At 48.1% G+C, this 26,101-nt stretch overlaps 1 protein-coding gene across 1 annotated transcript in view; it reads right to left on the reverse strand.

Moving 5' to 3' along the window:
• Positions 1 to 20,780, reverse strand: part of TIPIN (TIMELESS interacting protein) — a 282,385-nt gene extending 261,605 nt beyond the window's left edge. Inside the window, exon 1 of the mRNA XM_078683031.1 lies at positions 20,760 to 20,780. The gene's annotated coding sequence lies outside the window, so the exon portion shown is untranslated. The remainder of the gene's footprint in view (positions 1 to 20,759) is intronic.
• Between the last annotated feature and the right edge of the window lie 5,321 nt (positions 20,781 to 26,101).

Consider the following 26,101-nt stretch of genomic DNA (forward strand, 5'->3'; position numbering starts at 1 on the left):
GACTTTTCTCTGTCCGTAAAGAATCTGAGAACCAAGGAGCAGAGGGGCGAGATCTTGCAGAGGATACCGGTAGGAGTGGAGCAATTTCGTCCACCGCAGCCGATAAGATCGTGTTGAATGTATTAACGCAGTCATCAATGTTTACCACTTGAGACTCTAGAGGGTAGCTAATTAACGGCTCTAAGGCCGAGCAGGTGATCTTATGCCATTTTCTCCTGTAATCTGTTCCCAATACCACCGGAATCGGTGCCTGAGGGAGGGGAATGTCCACCCTAAGTAAAAAATGATCAGACCAGGTAAGGGGGAGGGAAGGATAAATAGTGATCCCTGGGAGGTTGGAGAAAATAAGATCCAGCGTGTGGCCAGCCACATGTGTAGGACCTTGGATTAATTGCTTCAGGCTTAAGCTATGAAGGGCGTCAAGAAAACGCCTTGCTTGAATACAGGTAGGATCATCTACATGGAGGTTAAAATCTCCTAGAACCTAGAGCTACTACGGCTGTTTGCTGTTGTTTGCTGTTTGGCTGCCGAGGGCGATGGTTGCACTCATGGGGTTCTGAAGTTCTGGTCAAGCCAATTATAGTGTGGTAAGGAAGGGAGTAAAGGTAAGGCACTGACCCACGTTCAGCTCTGGGGGGGGCATAGGGGGGGGGGGCGCAAGCTCCGCCGATGTTGCTTGCTCGCGTCGAGGCCCCCTTTCTTCCTTTTAAGTTTTGAGCAGTCTTTGAGAGTCAGCCAGTGGGCAAGTTGGTGGTTAGACGATTATAACAGGCTGTGAGATGGTGGTCACTGGCTACTGGTTGTTGGTTGCTGAATACTGCACAATCCGGTCCAGTCTTGGGTTGCTCCCACGCTGTGCCCCTTCACTGTTTGCGCCTTGATAAGGGAGCTGGCGGGGGGGAAAGGCAGGGCAGGAGCAAAGGGAAACCAAGTATGCCGCCCTGTCACTTAGTTGCAGTGCTCCAGCTCCCCCCTCTCACTCCCCCCTCGTGAGGGCAGGTCCGAGAACAATCCGGGGTAGGGTGGGGATAGCACGGCTCAGCACGGAGCTGCGTAATGCAATGTGATGCTGTGCGGTGGGTCAGCTCCAGGCACTGACCATTGCTGCTGACCGGTGGTGTGGCTCTCGCGGCTCCTGCCGTGAGCACGCAGTCACGGTGCTCTTGATGCCACCCTTGATGCTGCTCTTGGGGGGTGAAAAGGGCGAGGAGACGAAGCAATGTGGAGCGCTCTTCAGAACGCAAAACGCCGACCCGTTCGTTTGCTCTTCACGCCTCGTTCCTCGTCTCTCTGGCTCTCTCGAATGCAGGCAATTACTTGTCAGCTGGTATCCTAAGCCTGCCTTGAGTCTGTATAGGGTTAAATGTAAGGCGTGGAGTGGCTCATTGGCAGGGACTGAGGAAAGGTATTCAATGCAGCCAAGGTGCAGCCTGTGCCTCCGTTTGATAGGACTGCAGTGACAGGCAGTGGTCCGATGTATCGAAGTGTGCTGTGAGTAGCCTCCTGCTTGAGCCTACCAATTGCCTGCAGCAGTCTAATGCACCATGACAATCAAACAAGTATGTCTTTCTAAGCCACAGCGCCCTCTGTCCTCTTCCCACAGTTAAGGGAAAACAAAGTATTGATCCAATGGGGTAAGGCGGTGCCAGGCCACAGCATTGGGGGTCCCTCTATTGCATAATTGGATCTTTCTGAGCCAGCTTCTTCACTGGGAACAAACCAAAGAAACCCCTAATTTGCTCTGAAAAGAATCAGTGCACAATGTCTGCCTTATTACAGAGAAATGTGAATGGCAAAGCTCCAGGATTTTCAGATCCAATAAAATAGGATTTTGACATTCATTTAGTTAAGAGTTGTTTTTGTATACTGGTACTTATAAAACAGGATTTTATTCACTGGACTACGAGTACCAGAATGCAAAGGAAAAATCTGGGTAGCACAATACAGCAATACTGTTCCAAAAGGTGAGAAATTCGAAGCAAGGCCCCGCGCTCTCCAGCACCTTCTCAGGAAAAAAATAATTCTAGATATGTGCCCGTATTTCGTATAGAAAGTTTTGCAATCAAACTGTCATCGACTGTGCAATACTGTGCAAAAGAACAGAATGTTCACTAAAGCAATACCGCTGCGATGCCAGATGCTTATCACCCTTCCATTCCATTTGAAGCTTCAAAAGACCGCACTCAAGAAGAGAAAACATTGTGTGATGATAAATGAACTCATTAATGAGGCTGTGGGAAAAAGTAATAAGAGTAGAGATAAGCCAGAGAAAGAAGGCAGAGTGAAAGTTAGGGTAGAAATACTGCCCATTAGATTGACTTGTGACTTGTCATAAATGTTCAATATTACTATTAAATACCCAATGCCAGTAAGGCAGCATACTACACTCTACTTACTGGTGTGTGAAGAACCTGTTAGTATGAAGCACCGTTTACTTGTATGTAAATGAATACTTGTGAAATACCTAGACGGTGTTAGTTGTTCACTAATAAACAAATAATTCTGAAATTATCTATAGGGCTTAATTTATTGTAACAAAAATGATACCAAAACAGAGAAAGTAATACGCAAGCCCTCCTCAAACCACCAGGGCCAGTTTAGTTTTGTGAGTGCTTCTGAAATAAACAGATAGTCATCTTTAAAGCATCCTCAAATCATCAGGAACCATCTCATCTTGAGAAGTCATCAACTACTCAACCTCTGATTATCAGAAACAATCGCATCTTGTGGAGTCATCAGATACTCATTTTCAAATCATCCTCAAATCATCAGGCCCACTTTTCTAAGCTCTGCTGATGACTTCTAGAGCTTTATGATGTCTGATGATGCGAAAATGACTTCTAGAGTAGTTGGATGATCATCCGATGAGTCTGGGATGGCTTTGAAAGTAATCCTGTTTGACCAGGGATATTACCTTTTACTTAGTCTTCCATTCCATAGGTGTGCTTTATTCCTTTGGTGCTCTGTTTCTGTAGTTTGTTTTTGCAACGCATATTAATCGTGTAGTGCATTCTTTGAACTGAGTGGCATCCATGTGTTTATGGTCTATGATTGAGAAAGAAGAGGAGGCAGAAGGCAGCTCGATTTTCACATAGTGCCTGTCAGTAAGTCAAAAGATGTTCATAATGCATACTCATCCAATCCTTGGTCTAGCTGCAGTGCTCATAAGAGCAGTGGTCAAATGTGGCAGTGGTCAAAATATTGAGAAGTTGTAAGTAAAAGACAAACTTTGGCAAAGTCAATAAGCCTCACCTTTGCAAGAGCTATTGGCTTAGCCAATGTGATATACCTATGTTGTACAATAATTAGCGTGGCTGCTATTCTGCATGGCTAAAAGTTAGTGCTGTAGAGGAGAATATAGTTGAGTTTTGAAGAGTGGAGTAAAGTAGAGGGGTATAGAGTGGAGTGGTGTATATTGGAGTAAAGTGGCATAGTGAGAGTTATGTAGAGCAGAGTTAAGTGGGACAGTGGAGTAGAATGGTGTGAAATGTTGTGGAGTAGCATAGAGTAACGTACACTGGAGTAGATCGGATTAAAGTGGTGTACAGTGCCCTGGAGTGGAGTAGCTTAGAGTAAAGTAGAGTGTCAGAGTGGACTGGGGTAAAGCGTAGTGACATAGCGTAGGGTGGAGTAAAGTGTCAGAGTGGCGTGTTGTAGGGTGAAATGGTGCAGAGTGGCGTGGCCTAGAGTCAAGTGGGATAGAGTGTGTTGCAGGAAATGTAAAAAATGAACATGCTGTAGAAAACATGAATATATAGTGCAGCATGAAGCCCAAGCAGAAACCACACAGCTGTTTGTGGTTAACAACCAGTTTAGGCCAAAATCCTGCACTGAAACGGACAAGGCAAAAAGTTCACTTAAGGATGTAATGGAATAGGAAACATAAAAAAGTTTTCAGTCAAAGGCCAACTCATGCTTAATAGACAGCACACATGTCCACTAGCACGCACCCCGTGCCCCCAAACAGATTGTGCCTGGTTAGACAATATGTTCATATTATCGAATTAGCCCAGAGCATGCAGATATTTGATTAAACAATGGGTGTGCGGAAGTAACTTGAGTTCTGAGCACACAAAGGTCATAGGCACACAATGATGTTAGCAAACACTTCAGATAAATTGCATCTACCATACAACATACACAAATGCATTCATAGGCAGAAGAATGCTTGGTCGTTAACCTGTGTTGGAAGTATAATGTAGAACAGAGGTCTTCAAACTTTTTTACAGTGAGCCCCCCCCTCCCAAAATATTTTAAAGTCGGGGCCCCCTCCAAAATTTTATGAAAAGACTGTAGAAAGCAAAAAGAGCAGGGCAGAGCATAGGGGGTGGTTTGTATGAGATCATTTCATGGGCAGTTGTTTAGTATCTCATAAGCCACACTAAATGTGAGACTTATGAGAACATTTACTACAAAACCTGAAATAGAAGAAAAAACTACTCCCTTATTTGGGGTTTTGTGAACCCCTCCCATTCCTTGGCCCCAATGGAACTGCACCTTCTGCACTAATCATAGCTGCAGCCCTGAGTAGCAGGGTATCTCCTCTGACTCTTTCACCCCCTTCCCGCCAAGCATGGCCGTCAACCCAATTTTGAAACACTCTGACTCTTTCAGAACAAATTAGAGCCCATGTGTTTCTCACCTCTTTGCAGCAATGGTGCCCTCAGCCCTAATGCTATCCAGCATGCCTCTATTCTAAAGTAAGACTGTCATAATTGTGAGCAGGGGGACCTTCACACTCTTGTGCAGGGCACCACTGCATCTGCCTCACTAATAAGAGCTAATGCCTTGTGAAGCAGGACGTCTCCTCTGCTCCTTGTTAACCCACCATCCGCCTTTCTATCTCTGAGGCCTTAGCTAAGGTATCTCATCTGCTTCAATGTTCTTCTCTCTGGTGGCATTGGTTCAATGCTCAAAGCAACACTGGCACAATGTGGGAGCATTGAGCCCTAATATAAGACAGTAATAATAGTAGAACAGCCATAATAGGGGCTTAGTGTGCACCTCACACCCTTGGGACCTTGTGACACTGCACCTGCAGGAGCAATTGTACCTATTCCTCTGCCCACACTACTAGGCTATTTCTGCTAGACCTCAGGCCTAAAACAGACTGCTCTTTTCTGTAAAACAAAAAGAAAAAGTCCCACATTTCGTCCCCTCTGTTAGTTTGGGACACGTTCCCTGTGCAGCATGGGGGACTTGGGCCCCAATACCAACCAGGAAAATGGCTCCCTTCTCCCCCCTTTTCTGCAAGTAACATAGCCTTAATTGGGGTGTAATGACTCCTCACACCAATGCCCTAGTGCCAATGCACCTGTTGCACTAATGGTAGTGATGGTACTAAAAATAAAAAATGTATGAATCCACATTTCTCAAAACCTTCTTCAGAGCAACTCATTCAGGAAGTGGGACAGCTGTCTCTGTCCATTTGTGAATTAAAAAAAAAAGACCCCACATAGCGCTTTTTTTCATGGTCATCTCTTTGACTCTATCCATGGATTTTGCTCTGTTCTGCTTTTTCCTGAGCCATTAGTCTGAGGCCCAAGAGGTCATGACAATCAGGGATCTGAATATGACCCCGCTGGCCTCCTTCTTCCCACCCCCTCTAATCACCTGAGAGGACATCTGAATGAAAACAGAGGTTAAAATTGGCTACATGTACGGGGACCAAGGTGTTTTTAATTTTACAAAACAGTTCCCATATATTGTGTTAAAAGCAACAATCCCTGAATTATTAATGGTGACCTGGAGTACTTGGAAGGTGCAGAAGGTGGGAGGTCAGGGGAGAGGGCTCTAAAGTGATTTAATTTAAAGAGTCACTTGAAGTTTCATGATGTGAAACATTTATAACTTTTTTGAAAGATAATGTAAGGATTCCGATTTTTGAAAAGTGTCCTTTAATGGACTTATAAAAATGTCTACACTAGGTTAGCTATTATGAAAATGTATTCTTGGGAACTATGTATTTTCATAATATATACCAAATTGTTGTGTGCCAGCCTATTTTATGCTGTTACAACTTAAAAATAATTACTTAAATATTTTCAGTGTTACTGTTACTTGTTAGGACCTCAGACCACTATAAATACATGTCAGTATTCTGCACTGTGGCAAGTTGAATTCAGTTCACTGACTCTAATCTCACAAAAAGACATCTGCAGTGACAGCATTAACCAATAAATGTTTCATAACTGAAAGAGAGCATTTGCCAACAATTAATTTAATTTGCACTGATTTATTTTATATAAGGAGTAATTTAAGAGCATGTGCAGTTTCTTTATGCAGTTGCCCTGAATTTAAAAAAGTAACAAAATTCTTCTCAACCACAGGACTCGGGAACACAATTGCTGGCACGACTCGTAATTTAATGTCATGCAAAAATTAGAAAAATCACAGACAACCGGTATTTCTTTCTGTTATTAACACATACTTTAAATAGAAAATGTTAAAAGGAAACACTTTAAAATGTGTTCTACTGGTGCCCTAATGACCTCTGAATGATAACGAAAGTAGCTAGGCAGAAAAGCCATGTTAAGAATGAATGCCGCTACCAGAGGAGCAGGAGGGTCGGGTGAGCCGGCGGGCCCAGTGCAAGTGTTGTCTCGTATAGTACTGTGCCTCCCACTCGGTGATGTGCACCTTACTCAGGAATTTGCCACAGCCCGGAAGTGTTGGAACAGGTACTTACGGCGGGGAGGAACAAGGATCCATTATGCACCCGAGATCCCACTGAAACTTTGCAGGGCGCTCCCACGCGGAGGCACATGGCGCAGTTTGGAGGCCTGGGAACAGCAGGGCCTAGAGACAATAGGAGATTTATATGAAGATGGCTCGCTGATGCCATTTGACCTTCTGAGAGAACGTTTTGGATTACCTGGGGGTGATTTTCTGGTACATGCCGCGCTAACAATGGCGATCCGCAAACATTGGAAACTGGGCATGATAGAACCGCCGACAGCTGTGGGTTGCCAATATGTAGTGACTGCTGCGGGGAATATCAAAGCCGTCACGTGTCTGTACAGACGCATGACCCTGGAGGCTCTGACCCCTCTGTCAGCCTTAAAGGCAAAATGGGAAACGGATAAAGGGAAGGAAATACCTGACACTGCGTGGAATGGGATTGTGGAAAGGGCTTGGAAGGGTACGCGCAACGCGAGGTTCCAGCTGGTGCACTTTCACATATTACACAGGGCATACCTGACCCCAGTCCGCCTACATACTTATTTCCCATCCCATTCGGCGGCCTGTCCACGATGCCCATTGGAGGTTGCTGACTTCAAACACATGTTATGGTCATGCCCAGCACTGGACTCCTTTTGGCAGGGGGTGACTGAGTTGTTAAGAGATGTTACAGAAAGGGACTTGCACTCCTCAATGGCGCATTGTGTACTGCATTGGTTTCCCCACACCTCAAAGAACAAACTCACTAGTAAGTTTCTTGACCTGGGGTTGATCTCAGCGAAAAGAACCATAACTTCACAATGGAAGGCGAACAGGGGTCCCAGTGTAGCGAAATGGAAGACTGAGTTCAGTAGGTGGGCCCGATGTGAAGGGGAAACCCGGTTACAAATGGCACATAGATCAGGCAATGAACAAGCACTAGAGAGGGCGAGAGCCTGGGAAAGATTAGTCATAGATCTCACACTCCCGGCTACTGAGGAGGAGGAGACCCCCGCCCATAGCCCTGTGACACGCTCGCCATAACACAGCGACCTCAAGGGACGGTAGATTCTTGACTGCTACCCCATTCCCGTGACAAGAGATGACATATTCCACTTAATTCCATTGGCCTCTTTACTGGATAGGCCCGAAGGGGTCGGCTCCGTCCCAAGATAGCAGTACTTCGACACGCCTGGGGGGGGGGGTTGGGATGTTTTGTTTTATGGTTTGAAAGGAGGTGGGAGGTAACGGGAGGAGGGTTAGTAGTTGAGTCGGGATGTGTAGGGCTGTCTAAGAGATATGGTCTTCCAACTGTTTGATTTTACAGATATTATGCCATGGACACAAAAAGACTGACACTATGCAAACTTTGGGAGCTGTAAGGTCCCACCATATGGATATTTTGTAATGGGTTGATGACTGTGAGGGGACTGTGAGGGGACTGTAATTCACTTGTCATGCCTTGATTTTTTCTCCTTATGTAAACAAAATATTAAAAGTTGTGTTTAAAAAAAAAAAAGAATGAATGCCGATGTCCAGGCCTTTGCAGAATCTTAACACGTGAACAGATGTCAGGCATTCACCGTGAAAGATGTCAATTCTATCCTCGACCGCTTCATGTAAATGAAGACGGCCTGGAAACAAGATAAACAAAGAAAGGCGCGTATTTACAAGTACTTTGTGAGCATTTGCGCCCCCCTGGGAATGCATCCACGGACCCATAGGGGGGCGCGCCCCACAATTTGAAGACCTCTGATGTAGAATGTGTAATGGATTAGTTCAGGAAATCAGGGTTATGAGGTCACATGTGTTTGAGTGTTTTGCCATCTTAAATCTGTAACTAGTACGTCAACTGTTATTTACTATGTGTAATAAAACATTGTGTTAGTGTGTATAAAAAAGGCCTGTCTGCGAGCAGGTATTCGAGAAGAAACGAAAAGACAGCCTGAGCAGGGCTGAAGTGTAGTCCGTGTTGTATGCTGAAGGATTTTCTCCCTATAGAAACAGTCAATGCTATCTTTGCATTGCCAAGAAGAGTTCATGTGTTTATTCCAGTATTGGGAGTTTTTGTCACCCCCCAACAAGTAGAGTGGCATAAAGTGGAGTATGCATGGTGTGGCAGCGCACTGCCTTTACAGATAACACATATTCAATTGTAATGACCATTACATTTGCACATACAGTTTTACTGATAACACTATACAGCATATAAATTATATATGGAAATGGCATCACCAGCTGCATTGATTTGATCATATTAAAATATTGTTTTCACCACACTTCAGAATTAGAAAAAAATGTGCTTCATTTGTGCTTTCCTAATTTAGATATCTTTTGAAATTTGTGCACAGTTCATTTATAGACATTTTAATTTTGTTGTGTGGTAGAAAAAACCTTGCCAAACTCCTGTATTCAGGAAGATTGTCACATAAATCCTCTCACTTTGGAGCCTGTGAAAGAAAAGTAAACACCAAGTTTACTCGGAAGACAAAGGCAGACATTTGACTTCGGTCTTTGAATGTTCAGCAAGTGTGACTAGATAAGAGCAAAATTTACGGAAAGCGAGCACGCTTGGAAGAATATAAGGAGCAATGGTAAACAGGCTATGAACCACAGGAGGGACAAAGACATTCTGGACAGCCTAAAATAAATAAAGCCAGCAAAAAAAAACAAGCCAATGTGAGTTACAAGCCGCAAAGACAATGGTAAGCATTAGGCAGAAAGCATTCACAGGGAAGCTTTCAGAATGTCTCCAAGAAGTCTTTTAAGAACCAGACAGCTGTGTTGTGTGGTAGGCTTCGACTTAAAAATGAATTGCTTACAGTTTAGTGGGTGCGTTGTGTGTTTGGGGGTGGTCAAGTGTAGAAGTTGTGAGAAAGTACATGCAGGGAGAGTGAAAAGACAGTGCTGAAGAGGAAAGAGATGAGGTGTATGGAGTGCAGAAAAATGGTTTGTACGTCTAAAATAGACCACAAAGGAATGAGCTGATTAGTGAAGAATGAGGGTGATTGAGACCCTCTGAAGACCACTACCTGTTCCACAGACCTTAGTAATGTTTAATTCAGTTTCACACTTGAAACTTGTTCATCCTTTTTACAATAAGTTCATTGTTTTTCCTCGGGGTGGGCAGAACTGGCAGAGTTACATAAAACTCTGTGAGATTCCGCCGAGTTCCGCCCACCTCAGTCCCTGTCCTTGCCCGCCAAACGCAGCTGCTGCAAGGGACACTTGCCTTTCCCCATATGTAATTGTTGTTGTTGGAAGGCCGTATCTGAGTTGATTGCTGCATGTTTGTATTCAGCCTCTGCTGCCTGTTTCACAGTAAACCATACTTAGCGGGCAGCAGCGTATCAGGGAACTTGAAGATTTCCTGACTAGTAGGTGCCCTCGAGAAAGCAGTAGGACTTAAATAACATAGTTAGTCAAAAGAGCTACCATGATGGGCACTTGCAGTCAACAAATTCGATAAACCATGGCAAGTAAACTTGAGACGGTAATACCAGGGCACTAATGCCATAATGTGGATAAGGAAAAGCGTGGCTCAGTGGTTAGAGGCGGCAGACCCGGTAGCTGAGATCGGCCGTGGACCAGGGTTCGATTCCCCGCCTCGGCGGGTCTCGGGCTCAAAATTCCACAGACTCGACAATTCTCGCTCCGGTGCCTACTCGACTCATGGGGTCACACTCTGCAACTCTGGGCAATAGCTTGCTTAATCTCCACTACGGCCCCTCGCGGCGGGATGCCTGGCTTTCACCTTGTGGATACCCTGCCGGGGTATCTCACAGGGGAATACCAGGACGGGTTCCCTAAGCAAGCGCCTTGATACCTCCGGGTGATACGTGCGCTATATAAGTCGCAATACATACATACATACATGTGTTATCTCCGTTGTTGACATTACAGGGAAAGCCCCCTGAAACAAATGGAATAGACCGGCATCAAACCCGCACAACAAAACAACGTATCAATTAAGTGCAACTGACAAGGACAAGCAAGGGAATGACAATACAAAAGACTATTAGTTGTGACTGACATGTAAGGAGCGGACAGAGCCGCACATGTGAGCAGGTACCATCCCTGGCCTAATGCGAAAAACTGGCAACAATAAAAAAAAAAAAATCTGTGCAATAACAGGTGTTATTACAATTGGCCTCCTCAGCGTTGGACAGTACAACCCCTGCCACAAACAGTGTCTCCTCCTGGTGCTCACCTCTTTCATTTTCCGCACTTTTCTTTGTGAAATCTCTCACAAACCTAACCACGACACCACCAATTACTCTGCTCTACCTCTCTGGCTGGTGCTCCACTAGCGCCATTGTGCCAACCCAGGAGGACCTGCCTCCTCCTGTGCGGAATACGGCATGTCGCAGCGCTCTTGGAAATGACACACCGACACAGGGGTATGCTATCTGCTTCCTTCTTTATTCCCTGCCAGCCTCACACTGACTTACAAACTACTAACTTCCTGTGACGTCACTTCCTCTTCCTACTTGCCTGTCCTGTACCAAGCAAGGGTCAGGCGGGACGATGCTACATCTCCCCTGTTTTGCAAAGTCTCACTTCCTCTATATCTCTTCGACCAGACGTCGAGGTTTTCTTATCAGACGTTGCGGCCGTTCTCTGTGTCTTGGTGCTGGACTGTGGTGATTTGTGATTTCCACCGTTCGCATGGGACTGTGGTGGCTTTGGTCACTGTTGTCACTCTGATTGGAGGAGTCACTTGAGGGTAGATTTGACACGGTCTCATGTCGGCTGCGCCGGTTGCATTTTCTAAAGTGTGAGATGTTTCTCGTTATTTGCTTGTGGTCAGCTTTGGCTGTGACCATGGTTCCTTTCCTCTTGGTGACTTGCATGGGAGTGTCGAGATATCGACTGTCTGCTTTGGCTCGCCGATCACTTCGCACTATCACCCAGTCTCCTTCTTGTATGTCAGAGTCTTTGGCGTGTCTGCGTTGATCAGCATATGTCTTCATTCTGTGCTTTTTGTTGTGATCGATTTCCACGAGGGTGTTGTGATCAACCGTGACATTTCGTTGTTGAGGAGTTTCATTCAGCATGGGCAGTCTTGTTCGAGGTGTTCTTCCTAGCATTACAGTGGCTGGGCACTGGTCAGTGGTGTTGTGTGGCGTGTTTCGATACGCTCTTAGTACTTCATTTAATGTCTGTTGGATGTCTCGGTGAGTTAGTTCTGCTTGCTGGATTGCCCTCTTTAGTGTCCCCATAAATCGCTCCACCATGCCATTTGCCTGTGGCCACAGCGGAGTGATTTTCTGGTGTTTGAAGTTAAGATGGGTTGCAAAGTTTGTGAACTCATGGCCGTTGAAGGGAGGTCCATTGTCTGTCTTTACTCGCAGTGGGATGCCCCAGGCTGCAAATATCTCATCAAGCACTGGGATCACTGTCGTTGCTCGAGTAGATGATATTAGTTGTGCGAATGGGAATCGGGAGTATTCATCCATGGCAACAATGATGTACTGTCCTGATTGTAGTGGGCCAAAGAAGTCGACCGCAATTTGTTGCCATACTCCGTCCGGCAGCTCTGACATTTGTAACGGTGCTGGCGGTTCTTCCCGGCTGACTACTTGGCATGTGATACAGTCTTTCAGGGTTGTCTCTACCATGTAATCAAGGGTGGGGAACCAGACTCGTTCTCTCAGAGCTTTCTTGGTTGCATTGATGCCTCTGTGTCCTTCATGTGCCAGGTTGATGACCCCTTGGCGTAGTTTAAGTGGAATTACGATTCTCCCCCCTCTTAAAAGGAGACCGTTGTCACTGATGGAGAGTTCCTCGCGTACCCGTTGGAATGCGGCCAGATCTTGTCGAAGTTGAGCTGAGTCAGAGGAGGACTGTTTCGTGTCCCTCCATGAGTTTGTGCGAATGCGGGTCATCACGGCTTGGACGAGAGGGTCAAGTGCGGATGCCTCCTGGATGGCCTCAACAGGAACAGTGGGAGGACATGCTGCGTCGACAACAAAATGGAGATATTCGTCAGCCACAGAAAGTGCAGAACGGGCACCTGCCAGCGGATGCCTCGACATGAAATCAGCTGGGTTCTCAGCTTTCCCAGGTTTGTGGATGATGGAGAAGACGTAGTCTTGGAGGCGCAGGCCCCACCGCTCAATGCGTGGTGGCATTTTTGCATTGGGGTTTCCAAAAATTGTAATGAGTGCCTGATGATCCGTGATGATCGTAAAATGCTTTCCATAGACAAAGAGGTGGAAGTGTTCGCACGCCCACACCACAGCTAGGCTTTCTTTCTCCGGCTGGGAGTACGCTTTTTCGGTATCCGTGAGACTGCGGCTTGCGTAGGCGATGATGTGTCGCTGGTCTGAGTCTTCGCGGTATTGGGCTAGAATGGCACCCAGGCCCACCGGACTGGCGTCTACCGTGATTTCAGTCTTCTTTTTCGTGTCGAAGTACGCCAAGTTGATGGCTGACCCCACAGCTTGTTTGATCACAGAGAATGCGTGCTGGCACGCGTCCGTCCATTCGAATGGCTGACCTTGGCGAGTAAGTTCCCGCAGCGGGTAGCTGATCGTGGCGTAGTCGCGGATGTAGCGTGCGCAATAGCTTGCCATGCCAAGGAAAGAGCGTAGGTCTGTGACATCTCGGGGCTTCTGAGTATCAGCCAGGGCCGCTACCTTTTCGGGGTCTGGTCTCATGCCCTCCTTCGAGAAGATGTGTCCATAAAATTGTAAGGTGTCTTTGTGGAATTCACACTTGCTGGCATTAAGTGTTAGGTTTGCAGTCATCAGTGCATGACAGACTCTGTCCAGGGCCGTGTCATGTTCTGTTTGGTCCTTCCCAAATACCAGCAGATCGTCACTGTAGTTGAAGGCATTTGGGATGCCTTGAATGACTCGCCTGATGGCCTCCTGGAAGATCTCGGCGGCCGAGGAAATGCCAAAGTTCAGGCGTTTGTAGCGGAATAGGCCTTGATGCGTGGTAAAGGTCGTGATATATCTCGACTTGTCGTGGAGCTCCAGCTGGTGGTAACCTTTATTTAGGTCGAGTTTGGAGAATACTGTGGCGCCATTTAGTTTGGTAATCATGTCACTGATATGCGGCCCAGGATGGCGTTCTCGCTCGATGGCGGTGTTGGGCGCGCGCATGTCGACACATAGCCTGACTTTGTTGTCTTGCCCCTTTTTAGGGACTACCACGACTGGCGATACCCAAGGGGTGGGTCCCGTCGTGCGTTCTATGATGTCTGTTCGAAGGAGATCTTGGAGTTCGTCATTGACGGCTTTTTGTAGATGAAATGGCACCTTCCTATGATGTTGAGCAATGGGTGTCACATTTTCATTGATGTGGAGTTTTACTTTGAAGTGGTTAAGCTTCCCGAGTCCTTTGAATAAGTTGGGGAATTTCGCAACAATGTCAGGAGTGTCCTCCGTCATGTAGAGGAGTTCTACGAGTTTGAGTCTTTCCGCCGTGGGTAGACTGAGTAGACAGTCTGCCAGATCTGGTCCTTCCACTACATGGATGTAGGCATCAATTGTCCGGTCCTTGAACGTGAGAGTGGTGCGGAAGCGGCCTAGACAAGGTAGTGGCTTGCGTGACATCCACGTAAATATGCGGACGGCTGCCGGTTCCAATTTGGGTTTGTGTTTCATATTTTGATGTTCTAAAGCACAGATATAGTTCAAAGAGGCTCCAGAGTCCAGAACAAATTTGGCTGGATGGTCTCCTATCAGGATGTCGAGTTTTGGATATCGCTTCAGTCGGTCCGGGTCTGCAACCATACATATGTACTCATCACGGTCTGGGGCTGTTACCATACATATGTATTCATCACTGTCTTGTGATGTGGTGGTGCGCGATGGCGATTCACTAGAGGTGTCTCTGCGTGACCGATAGGATTCTGTCACTTGACGCCTGGTGCGGTGACCACTCCCGGAGCGACCTCTTGATTGGTGCGAGTAAGCTGACTGAGTGCTGGAGTTGGATGAGCTAGAAGACCTTCTTCCCCTCTCTTTTATGGCTCGGGCGTGATGACGTGGCTCATGTCCTTTGGTCGATGATCTGTGACTTGGTTGTTTGGCTTGACATGCAATCTCAAAATGATTGTCTCTTCCACAACGGTGACATCGTTGCCCGATTGCTGGGCATTGTCCTGAGTGCGGGTAGTCCTGTCCGCATCTGTAGCAGGTGGGTGTGGCTTTTACGGACCTCGTGTGTCGCGAGCTTCGACCTGAGGGTTGAGACCTGTGAGATTTTGATGTGGACTTGGTACTCTTGGAGGACCTATGTGCCTGAATACGCAGAGCGTGGTCTTTGTGATCCGATGATTTCTGTGTCCCCATCCGCTTCGCGTAGTCCTCCGCTTGATCATTAATTCTTGTCAGTTCTGCAATTTCTTCCAGTGTATACGGTTTTTTTAGGAGTCTCCGGCGCAAGGTTTCAGATAAGCAGCCGTCAATGATGCGGAGTCTCAAAGCATCTTCCGTTTTGAAGTTGTCGAAGTCGCAGTATCGTGCAAGTCTTCTTATGCGCATGATGAAGTCGCTCATGCATTCATCTTTCTCCTGCGTGGCAAGGTTGAACGTGTGGCGCTCATAGTCTATATTGCGTTTGTGGAGAAAGCGTCTGTCAAGGGCAGCTTTGGTTTCATCATAGGTAGCTGTTGCTGCGTTGGGTAGTTCTTTGATGATTTGTGCAATGTCTGGACCAATCAGGTTTCTCAGAGCCACAAGTTTTTACTTATTGTCTTGCACTAGGGAACCAACCATATAATCTTCAAAATCTTCACTCCAGGTTTTCCACGATGGGCCCATACTGTTGCCCGGGGTCAGTGGTAGTGGCTGTGGTTGGCGCATGAATGAGGCTCCGATGGGGTTATTCGCCATTGTGGGCACGTTGGTTGGAGAAGCTGGGCCTCCTGTACTGGGAGCTGGGCTTCCTGAACTTGCCGCGCCTGATGTATTTGGAGCTGTGCTAGCAGTGTCTGAGGAGCTATCAGGGCCCTGATTGGACATCTGCGAATGATTCGCTCTGACTGGCTTTGTGAAGCGTTGTCCAGGCTGTATTTACGTATTGCTGGCTTCACGCTGTATTTTATGTATTATTTGTAGCTCCTTGAGCTTCTCTCTGTCTTGGCTGCTGCTTATTTTTGATATTGTCCCCAGAACCGAGTGGCGCCTGACTTTAAGATGGCCGCCATGGAGGGTGCGTGGTTCTGCCTGTAGGCGGGCGCCTGACTTCAAAATGGCCGCCACGCGGGACAGTATGCCTCGTGTCTCTGCCTTGGGCTGTGCAGGCGGTGCGCGTGAGGGAAGCGGCGGGGTTTGAACTCACCCTCGCTCCACGCGCTGTATCTGGCTCTGGCTCCTCACTCCTCGGTCGCGCTTGGGATCGGGCACTGCTCTCCGGTGCCGCGCGAGCCCGACTGCACACTTCTGGGAGCACGCGGTGAGCGCGCTCTGACACACGCGCCTCTCTCTCCTCGGGCAGCGGTTGAGGTGCTTGGGGTGCCGTTCTGGCACACGCGCTCTTGCTTCTTTGCGCTTCTCTCTCCTGGGCAGCGGCGGTGAGCGCTTCACTCTGGCAGCAGTTTGGTGCCTCGTGGCTTTGGCGGATTTTTGGTTTCCGCTGCAGGGTTCGGTGGTCGGCCACGTTGGGTGGCTGAGCGATGAGCTGCTTGTGGGTTTTTATAGACATCCCACCCTCGTCGCCATTGTCGCAGCGCTCTTGGAAATGACACACCGACACAGGGGTATGCTATCTGCTTCCTTCTTTATTCCCTGCCAGCCTCACACTGACTTACAAACTACTAACTTCCTGTGACGTCACTTCCTCTTCCTACTTGCCTGTCCTGTACCAAGCAAGGGTCAGGCGGGACGATGCTACACGGCAGTGCAACCATCATGTGTCGCAAAGTACCTCAACCCACTTGACTTCCACTCTTGTAGCGGCGTTTTATCCCAGGATTCTCCTATACTCAGAGAATGCAGGTAAACCTTAAGTCCCCAGCGCTCCATGCTCTCTTCAACTCTAGATCCTGCCCTCTTTTTGTTGTGCCCTACCGTTAATGTAGTTTTCTTTGGGTTTCTAGTTGTTCCAGGCGCAGTGCTAGAACTACAATCCCCTGCTCAGGCCTGTTGCAAGTGCCCTGTTATTGTTTTGGATAAGTAGGAGTGGGTGCTGCCGCGCCTGTAGACCCCACCACACGGCGGTGACAGAGTTTTTCCTGAATTACACGCTACATGCGGAGCAGGCAAACTCCGTTAACTCCATTGGTGGAGCGGAGTTTACTGCCCACCCCAAGATTTTACTCATTTGTATTATACAACTAACAACCATTGACAAAGCCAGTAGCACTGACTTGTTTTTGGCTACTGTGTTATATATCTGGTTGCAATAACAGAAACCACATATAAGCAGCAAAATACCAGTCGGCGGTACACTATGAGAAGTGCAGCCTTTTAGTTTACATGTTAAGCCATGCTACAATTAAATAGGGCATGACCTTTTTAGAGACTCCAGATTTTTCATCCCACTTAAAGCCCTGCTCTCATGGTCTGTTCATGACTGGCAGCAGGAAAACACAATTTTCATCCCTTGCCACAGTTCCTAGCCCTCAGACCTGGCATGACAGCCATACGGGACGCAGCTAAGGTATGCTAGGTGATTAGGTGGTAGTTCTATAAGGCACTTGTGGTATTTCTAGCATTAACCAAAACTAGATACTAGGTTTATTTGACGCATGTTCGATTCACATCCTGCTGCTATATTGACTACGTCCTGGCATGTGATCCAACATACTTTTGTGGCATGATTGACTGGGCAGTTTGCGTTTTTCATGGCACCCGAAGTCACCCTTCATAGCACTCATTCTCCTGAGTGGTTTACATTTTGCTGACGTCCCGGAGTATTTCCGCTCATGTTATTCATGCCTCACATCTTTTATGTAATAAAAGGGCATTTTTGATTGTGCAAAAGAGAATAACTACAGAGCCCTTTTCTGTCCTACCATTTCCTTATTGATATAATACATTTTAGACTAGAAAATGAGATAAGCGATTACATTTTGAAAAATGAAAAAAAAATTTTTTTGCTTAGTGGTGAACATTAAAAAATAAATAAATAAACAAGAATGTTGGTGTAGGAAATATGACTTTTCTGCATGGTCATCCCTTCTCTCCTTTTGTCGGACTCTATATTTTTGCTAGCATTAGAACTCCCCCTGCTAACCAGTAGTAAAGTGCCTATGCTCCCTCCTTTAAGCATGGTCGAATTGGCACACTCCAAATCGGTATAGTTAATGCACCTATAAGTCCCGAGAATATTTAATGCACATATAAGTCCCTAGTATATGGAATTGAAATGCCACTAGTGGACTACAGTACCTAATGTGTTATCCACTACAGTTTTAGTGCAAACATTGCTGCAGGCCCCTTCCTGTGTAGCCCGACTGTCAAAGTGTAAAAACTGCAATTCAACCTGTCAAACCCTTTTGATAGGTCAAAACGTCTCCTTTAAATATTAATAAGTCACCTATATATAGACATTGTGGTAACAAGGCAGAGTGCATCGTATTTAAAAGATAGGCATGTTAAGATTACATTTCTACATGACCTCACAGTGACTAGCACCCAAAGATATTTTTCACTGTGGCAGGCCTAGCTGTTCTATGTAAAAAAACAGAGTACATCCGAATATTGTATCTTTGAACTAGCTAGAAAAATTATTAAGGAAAAACAACTTTTAGAATGTTACCTTTTCACTGCCTGTAGTTCCAGGAGGCAAATCTGCATTTGCTGTCAGATTTTTATCAGGCAGGGATTAGTATTTGAATAACTGTTAAAAAGTTATGAAATGCTTCCCAGGAGCAAGCAAGAGGTTGGCCTGAATGGTCAGAGATTAGCTTTCTCAACCAAACTCAATATGCAGTGTGGGTTTATGAGCATTCTTTAGGACATTACAATGTCAAATGCTGCTTAACAAGTCTGCTGGGTTTACATATAACACTTTGGGCTGCTGCTTCGCTCTGGGAGACTTGCCTGATTGATTCGCCCGCTGCAAGAACGGACTCCAGGTCCCAGGAGCCCCATGCCTTTCGCACCTGAGGCGCTTCAGCCCCTCCCTGCTGCCTCTACATAACTGCTAGTGGCACCCGCTGCACGGGTGCCGCTTCGCCCTGGGAGACTTGCCTGATTGATTCGCCCGCTGCAAGAACCGTCTCCAGGTCCCAGGAGCCCCAAGCCTTTTGCACCTGAGACGCATCAGCCCCTCCCTGCTGCCTCTACATAACTGCTTGCGGCAACCGCTGCATGGGACGCGCGCGGGCTTGCGCTGGGCAAAGCCCGGGCCAAGGGTGGGCCCATTTGAGCCCGTTGGAGACCGGAGAAGGCCGGGCCGGTCCCCCCCCCTCTAGCATCTCCAGCTTACAAGGTCGGCCATTCTGTTTAACTGTATTCGCCGACTATTGCCGGGGGGTGTGTTACTCTGTGTTGAATTATAGTGCTTTATTCAGTTTGCGATGTCTGGACGTGAAGGGAAGGGTAGGAAAGCGGAAATGGGTGGGTTTGTAGCCGGGACACTTGATCAGTTTTTAACAAGGGCTACGTCAGTGTTGGCGCATGAGATTGCAATCACTGAGCGCCGCCTTTCACAGGACCCTGTATTTGCTAAACGCTCATCTTTCGGGGGTCTGATGTTGGCACGTTCACCGGAGCAGCACATACATATAGATACTGATCCTGGGGATTTGAGACAAAGTAGCAGTCAATTGCTCCAGGAAACAGCGAATAATTCTTTGGTTCAGGAGCCCTGTTACTTTGCCCCATCTATACACAAATCCCCGCTAAACACCGACAGCGGTGTAGCCACTCGTGCATCTATAGGGCCTCCCCCCAAACTCTGCCCCAACCATAAGAGCACACACCAGGAGCAGCTCCTAGGAGGAAGCGAGGAGGGGGTGTTCAGAAGGGAAAAAATCAGAAGATGCCTAAATTGAATATGACTGGTGACTTGGCAAATACTGTATCTACAAGTCCTGAAGCACCCCAGGTGATTATTTCCGTACCAAATACTTTGACCTCAATTCCTTCTGATTGTTCCCCGCTCCAGGTGGAAGAGGGATTCTGACTAAAAGTAGGAGGCCTTATTACATCTTCTATGCAGCCCCTATTTGAGAGGTTGTCATCAATTGAGGATAGACTAGTGAAATTCGAGCAGTTGACTACAACCAATTTTGAATGCATTAAGAACAATTTGGTGAAGAGTGCTTAGGCTAAGGAACTGACGACAAATGGACCTCGGGCCCCCCCTGCCACCAACTTTCCATTGCCTCATCCATCTGTTCCTAATTTAATGGATGCTACGCAGAGGTACAGCGAAAAATGGACTGCTCCCAGGGTGAGAGAGCAGCACAACAATTGTTGGGAGGGGGTTTGGCCCAAAAATTACATGGAGGTTTGAAGGAAAAACACAATGCCAACGAACCTAAGAACATCCTGCCACATATTGATTTACACCCTGATCCGCACCTTATGTTGTTGTTTTGACTGGGGTTCCTGAATTAGATAAGGGCAGCGTTGAATCTTATACTGAATTAAAAAATAAAACAATCCATTGGCTGAACAATAATAGACCTCTCCCGCCGAATGTGCAAAGTCAAATTTTGTTTGCCCGCAGAGTACGTTGGGTAGGCCGTGGAGCGAAAGATATAGCGGGCGATTGTATAGTTATTAATTTTAGAGACAGCCGGGTGGTGCGACATATTTGTGAGGGGTTCCATCAAAATATGAGAACTAGCATCCAGACCTCCCTGCTGCCTCCAGAAGTGGTCGCTCCCCCACCTCCTCTCCTCGCCTGGCATTGTACCACACGGCTGATTTCAGGCTCGCATATTAATTTATTTATTTACATAACCGCGCCGCGCTCTGCAACGCTGCTGTGCCTTGTACTTGCTTGCTGCCTACAACAATTTAGATTTGAACTGTGGCTGTGGTGTGCTTCGCAATTTGTACTGTTTCAGCGCTCTCTGGCTTTACTTATTATAGCGCTTCCTCTGCTGCCCTGAAATTATCTTGCCCCATAGCGCTCCATCACCATTCTAGCTCTTGCTGTAGGAGACCCTCGCAGCATTTGTTTACCTGTCGGCCATTTGCTTGTTTTCGGCCCGTCCTGAACCCTCCCTGCACCTCGCTCCCGCCTCCCAGCTGCCCCTCCCACCCACAGAGATACAGACTGCGCAGATCCTCGTGAGAAGCTGTGACCGCCCTGCTGCCTCCAGAAGTGGTCGCTCCCCCACCTCCTCTCCTCGCCTGGCATTGTACCACACGGCTGATTTCAGGCTCGCATATTAATTTATTTATTTACATAACCGCGCCGCGCTCTGCAACGCTGCTGTGCCTTGTACTTGCTTGCTGCCTACAACAATTTAGATTTGAACTGTGGCTGTGGTGTGCTTCGCAATTTGTACTGTTTCAGCGCTCTCTGGCTTTACTTATGATAGCGCTTCCTCTGCTGCCCTGAAATTATCTTGCCCCATAGCGCTCCATCACCATTCTAGCTCTTGCTGTAGGAGACCCTCGCAGCATTTGTTTACCTGTCGGCCATTTGCTTGTTTTCGGCCCGTCCTGAACCATCCCTGCACCTCGCTCCCGCCTCCCAGCTGCCCCTCCCACCCACAGAGATACAGACTGCGCAGATCCTCGTGAGAAGCTGTGACCGCCCTGCTGCCTCCAGAAGTGGTCGCTCCCCCACCTCCTCTCCTCGCCTGGCATTGTACCACACGGCTGATTTCAGGCTCGCATATTAATTTATTTATTTACATAACCGCGCCGCGCTCTGCAACGCTGCTGTGCCTTGTACTTGCTTGCTGCCTACAACAATTTAGATTTGAACTGTGGCTGTGGTGTGCTTCGCAATTTGTACTGTTTCAGCGCTCTCTGGCTTTACTTATTATAGCGCTTCCTCTGCTGCCCTGAAATTATCTTGCCCCATAGCGCTCCATCACCATTCTAGCTCTTGCTGTAGGAGACCCTCGCAGCATTTGTTTACCTGTCGGCCATTTGCTTGTTTTCGGCCCGTCCTGAACCCTCCCTGCACCTCGCTCCCGCCTCCCAGCTGCCCCTCCCACCCACAGAGATACAGACTGCGCAGATCCTCGTGAGAAGCTGTGACCGCCCTGCTGCCTCCAGAAGTGGTCGCTCCCCCACCTCCTCTCCCCGCCTGGCATTGTACCACACGGCTGATTTCAGGCTCGCATATTAATTTATTTATTTACATAACCGCGCCGCGCTCTGCAACGCTGCTGTGCCTTGTACTTGCTTGCTGCCTACAACAATTTAGATTTGAACTGTGGCTGTGGTGTGCTTCGCAATTTGTACTGTTTCAGCGCTCTCTGGCTTTACTTATTATAGCGCTTCCTCTGCTGCCCTGAAATTATCTTGCCCCATAGCGCTCCATCACCATTCTAGCTCTTGCTGTAGGAGACCCTCGCAGCATTTGTTTACCTGTCGGCCATTTGCTTGTTTTCGGCCCGTCCTGAACCCTCCCTGCACCTCGCTCCCGCCTCCCAGCTGCCCCTCCCACGCTCCGCCCCTTCCACTATCCATATTAGACTGACGTCCCAACGCGCAGCGTCCACGCGCAGCGGGCGCGCCGAAGGTAAGCCCGTCTACGCCCGTCCACGCATGGACCGCGCCCAGCGCCAGACCCCCTGCCCCCGCCGTACCCAGCCCACTAAACTCACATACGATGCCGCAACTCTCCTCGCCCTCAACCCCGGGCGCACACCACAATGCTGCGAAGCCACCCCAGGACGTACCCACGGCCCATTCGCCTGCCTCTCCTGCAAGTTCAACTGCTTCAGAACCCTCACCAAATCCACTTCCTCCATACGCAGCTCCGACTCTAACCGCCTGAAGTGCATCCTGCTTAACACCCGCTCGGTCCACAAACACGCTACCGAACTCTGGGACCTACTCGACACTGCGTCACCGGACATCGCCTTCCTTACAGAAACATGGATGAAAACATCATCACCACCCGACATCGCCATAGCCATACCGGATGACTACAAGATTATCCGCAAAGACCGCTCCAACCAAACAGGAGGAGGCATCGCCATCATCCATAGGAACACCATCAAAATCACGACCAGCTCCGACGTCAATCTCGCAACCGCCGAACATCTCCACTTTCAGATCCACACCGACCCCAGGACCACACTTAGAGGCACCCTCATCTACAGGCCTCCAGGAACCCGCACTCAATTCAGTGATGACATCACCGACTTCGTCAGCCCACATGCCCTCACCTCAGAGAACTACATTCTGCTGGGAGACCTCAACTTCCACCTTGAAAACAAACACGACAGCAACACCTCCACCCTGCTGGAAAACCTGGCCAATCTCGGACTCAAACAACTTGTTGACACCCCCACTCATGTAGCCGGACACACGCTCGACCCTATCTTCACCTCCAGCAAGCACATTTCCTTCGATCGCACCACAGTTCTCCATTGGACGGACCACAGCTGTGTTCACTTCAGCTACAAAACCACCCTGAACCACAACAGACCACAACCCATTCCTCGGAGAAACTGGAACAAAATCACCCCCGACCAACTCCAATCATCACTCAACCAAAATCTTCCCACCCTCTCACTGGACCCTAACCAAGCGGCCACCGATCTCAAGCAATGGATCACCCACAGTGCTGACGAATTAGCACCCCTGAAAAAGCTCCAGATCAAATCAGCCAGCAAAAAGGCTTCGTGGTTCAATGATGATCTCAAAAAATCCAAGAAACTATGCCGCACCCTGGAGAAAACATGGAGAAAAAACCCAACCACCGACAACATGGCCACCCTCAAGGCAGCCACCCGCAACCACCACCAACTGATTCGATCCGCCAAGAAATCAGCATTCAAGGATCGTCTCGACACCAACACCCACAACAGCAAGGAACTTTTCAACATCGTCAAAGATTTCACCAACCCCACCGCAGCATCTAACGACATCACCCCCTCCCAAGACCTCTGCGACGCGTTATCCTCCTTCTTCAACAACAAAATCGCCGACATCCACAACAGCTTCGAGAACACTCCCAACGATCAACCCTCCCCACACCCCTCAGATACCACTCCGCCAACTAACTACCTTAGCGCCTGGAACACAATAACCACTGAAGACACCATCCGCCTAATGAACTCAATCCACTCTGGCTCGCCAACCGACCCCTGCCCCCACCACATCTTCAACAAAGCTGACTCCATCATCGCACCCCATCTTCGTGATGTCATCAACTGCTCGTTCAACACTGCCACCTTTCCAGAAAGCTGGAAACACGCCAAACTCAGCGCCCTCTTGAAGAAACCCACAGCAGACCCCTCTGAACTTAAAAACTACCGACCCATATCCCTCCTCCCATTCCCTGCCAAAGTCATTGAGAAAGCCGTCAACAGCCAGCTCGCCGCCTTCCTTGAATCCAACAACTCCCTCGATCCATCTCAATCCGGATTTCGAGCCAAACACAGCACCGAAACGGCCCTCATTGCAGCGACAGACGACATCCGAACACTACTGGATAACGGAGACACTACGGCCCTCCTTCTACTCGACCTTTCCGCCGCTTTCGACACGGTCTGCCACAGTACCCTTATACAACGTCTCAACAACATCGGCATACAAGGAAAAGCCTTGGACTGGATCATCTCGTTCCTAGCCGGGAGAACTCAAAGAGTCCGACTTCCTCCATTCAACTCAGAAGCCACAGAAGTCATATGCGGAGTACCACAAGGATCGTCACTCAGTCCCACCCTCTTTAACGTTTACATGAGCCCACTCGCATCCATCGCACGCCAACACAACCTCAACATCATCTCTTACGCCGACGACACCCAATTAATCCTTTCCCTCACCAAAGACCCGAACACCGCCAAAACCAATCTTCACGAAGGCATGAAAGAAGTAGCCGAATGGATGAAACAGAGCCGCCTAAAACTCAATTCAGACAAAACTGAAGTGCTCATCCTAGGATCCTCACCCTCTGCCTGGGACGACTCCTGGTGGCCTTCCGCTCTGGGCACCGCACCCACTCCCACAGACCACGCACGTAACCATGGCTTCATCCTAGACTCCTCTCTCTCGATGTCCAGACAAATTAACGCAGTCTCATCCTCCTGCTTCAACGTACTTCGCATCCTCAAAAAGATCTTCCGCTGGATCCCCCTCGAAACAAGAAAGACTGTGACCCACGCACTGGTCACGAGTCGGCTGGATTATGGTAACACACTATACGCCGGAATCACAGCAAAACTACAGAAAAAACTCCAACGCATCCAAAACTCATCAGCGAGACTCATATTGGACATCCCCCGCCGAGATCACATCACCGGACACCTAAAGGACCTCCACTGGCTTCCCGTCAACAAAAGAATTACGTTCCGTCTTCTCACCCACGCACACAAGGCCCTCTACAACCTAGGACCCGAATGCCTCAACACTCGACTATCCTTCTACAAACCCACCCGCCAACTAAGATCGTCTAATCAAGCCCTCGCCACAGTCCCGCGCATCCGAAAATCCACCATGGGTGGCAGATCCTTCTCCTTCCTGGCTGCCAAGACCTGGGACTCACTCCCCTCTCACCTCCGCCTTACTCAAAACCACATCTCATTCAGAAAAGAACTTAAAACCTGGCTATTCGACAAATAATGAACCCCCTCCCCAAGCGCCTTGAGACCCTCTGGGTGAGTAGTGCGCTATATAAATGCTCTAACTTGAACTTGAACTTGACCTTTGATTTAAGTTACTTCTACTACCCGCCAACTCATATCGAGAAATTCGGATATCAAGGAAAGATCTGGGAAAGGCGAGCCCTGCCTGGTATTGTCAGCAACAGAGCAGGGACGGATGGTATTTGTTCTGCGCCTAGTATCCCTCTCAGTAACAGATTCAGTGTGCTAGATCTGGTGGATTGACTGATTCCAACTAACTTCTGTTCACCCACTTCAGTTAATCAGTTGTGTGATAGCACTTTAGGTCTGGGGTCTGAGGTAATAAAACAACAGCCAGAGCATAGTGATGTGTTGGGGACCGAAGAGATTAGTAAAGTTTCTATAGCTGGTGTCTGTGAGGAGGTGGGGAAATCTCTAGATGTTCCTATCCTACTAATCTTACAACCTGTGAGGTGGGATTACTCCCCCAAATGCTAGGGACTCCTGTTAATAACTATGAGCCCTTTGAAGCAAAAGACAGTCAAGATTTGGAGGTGACCGTTGAGAGTGGGTTGGAAGCAAGACCAAATGGCACTAGGATCCTGCCATGGAATATTGCGGGATTACTGGCTAGACTAGAGTTGTCCGAATGGGGTGATTTCATAGACTCCCATGAGATCTGTTTATTCCAAGAAACTTGGGCCTTAAGATCTTTATATAGAGTAGGCTTCGCGGTGTACAGTGAAGCAGCAGTGAAGGGCCCTAGGG

This window comes from Lissotriton helveticus, chromosome 3_1, assembly GCF_964261635.1.
Source record: "Lissotriton helveticus chromosome 3_1, aLisHel1.1, whole genome shotgun sequence".
In the NCBI taxonomy this organism is placed as follows: Eukaryota; Metazoa; Chordata; class Amphibia; order Caudata; family Salamandridae; genus Lissotriton; species Lissotriton helveticus.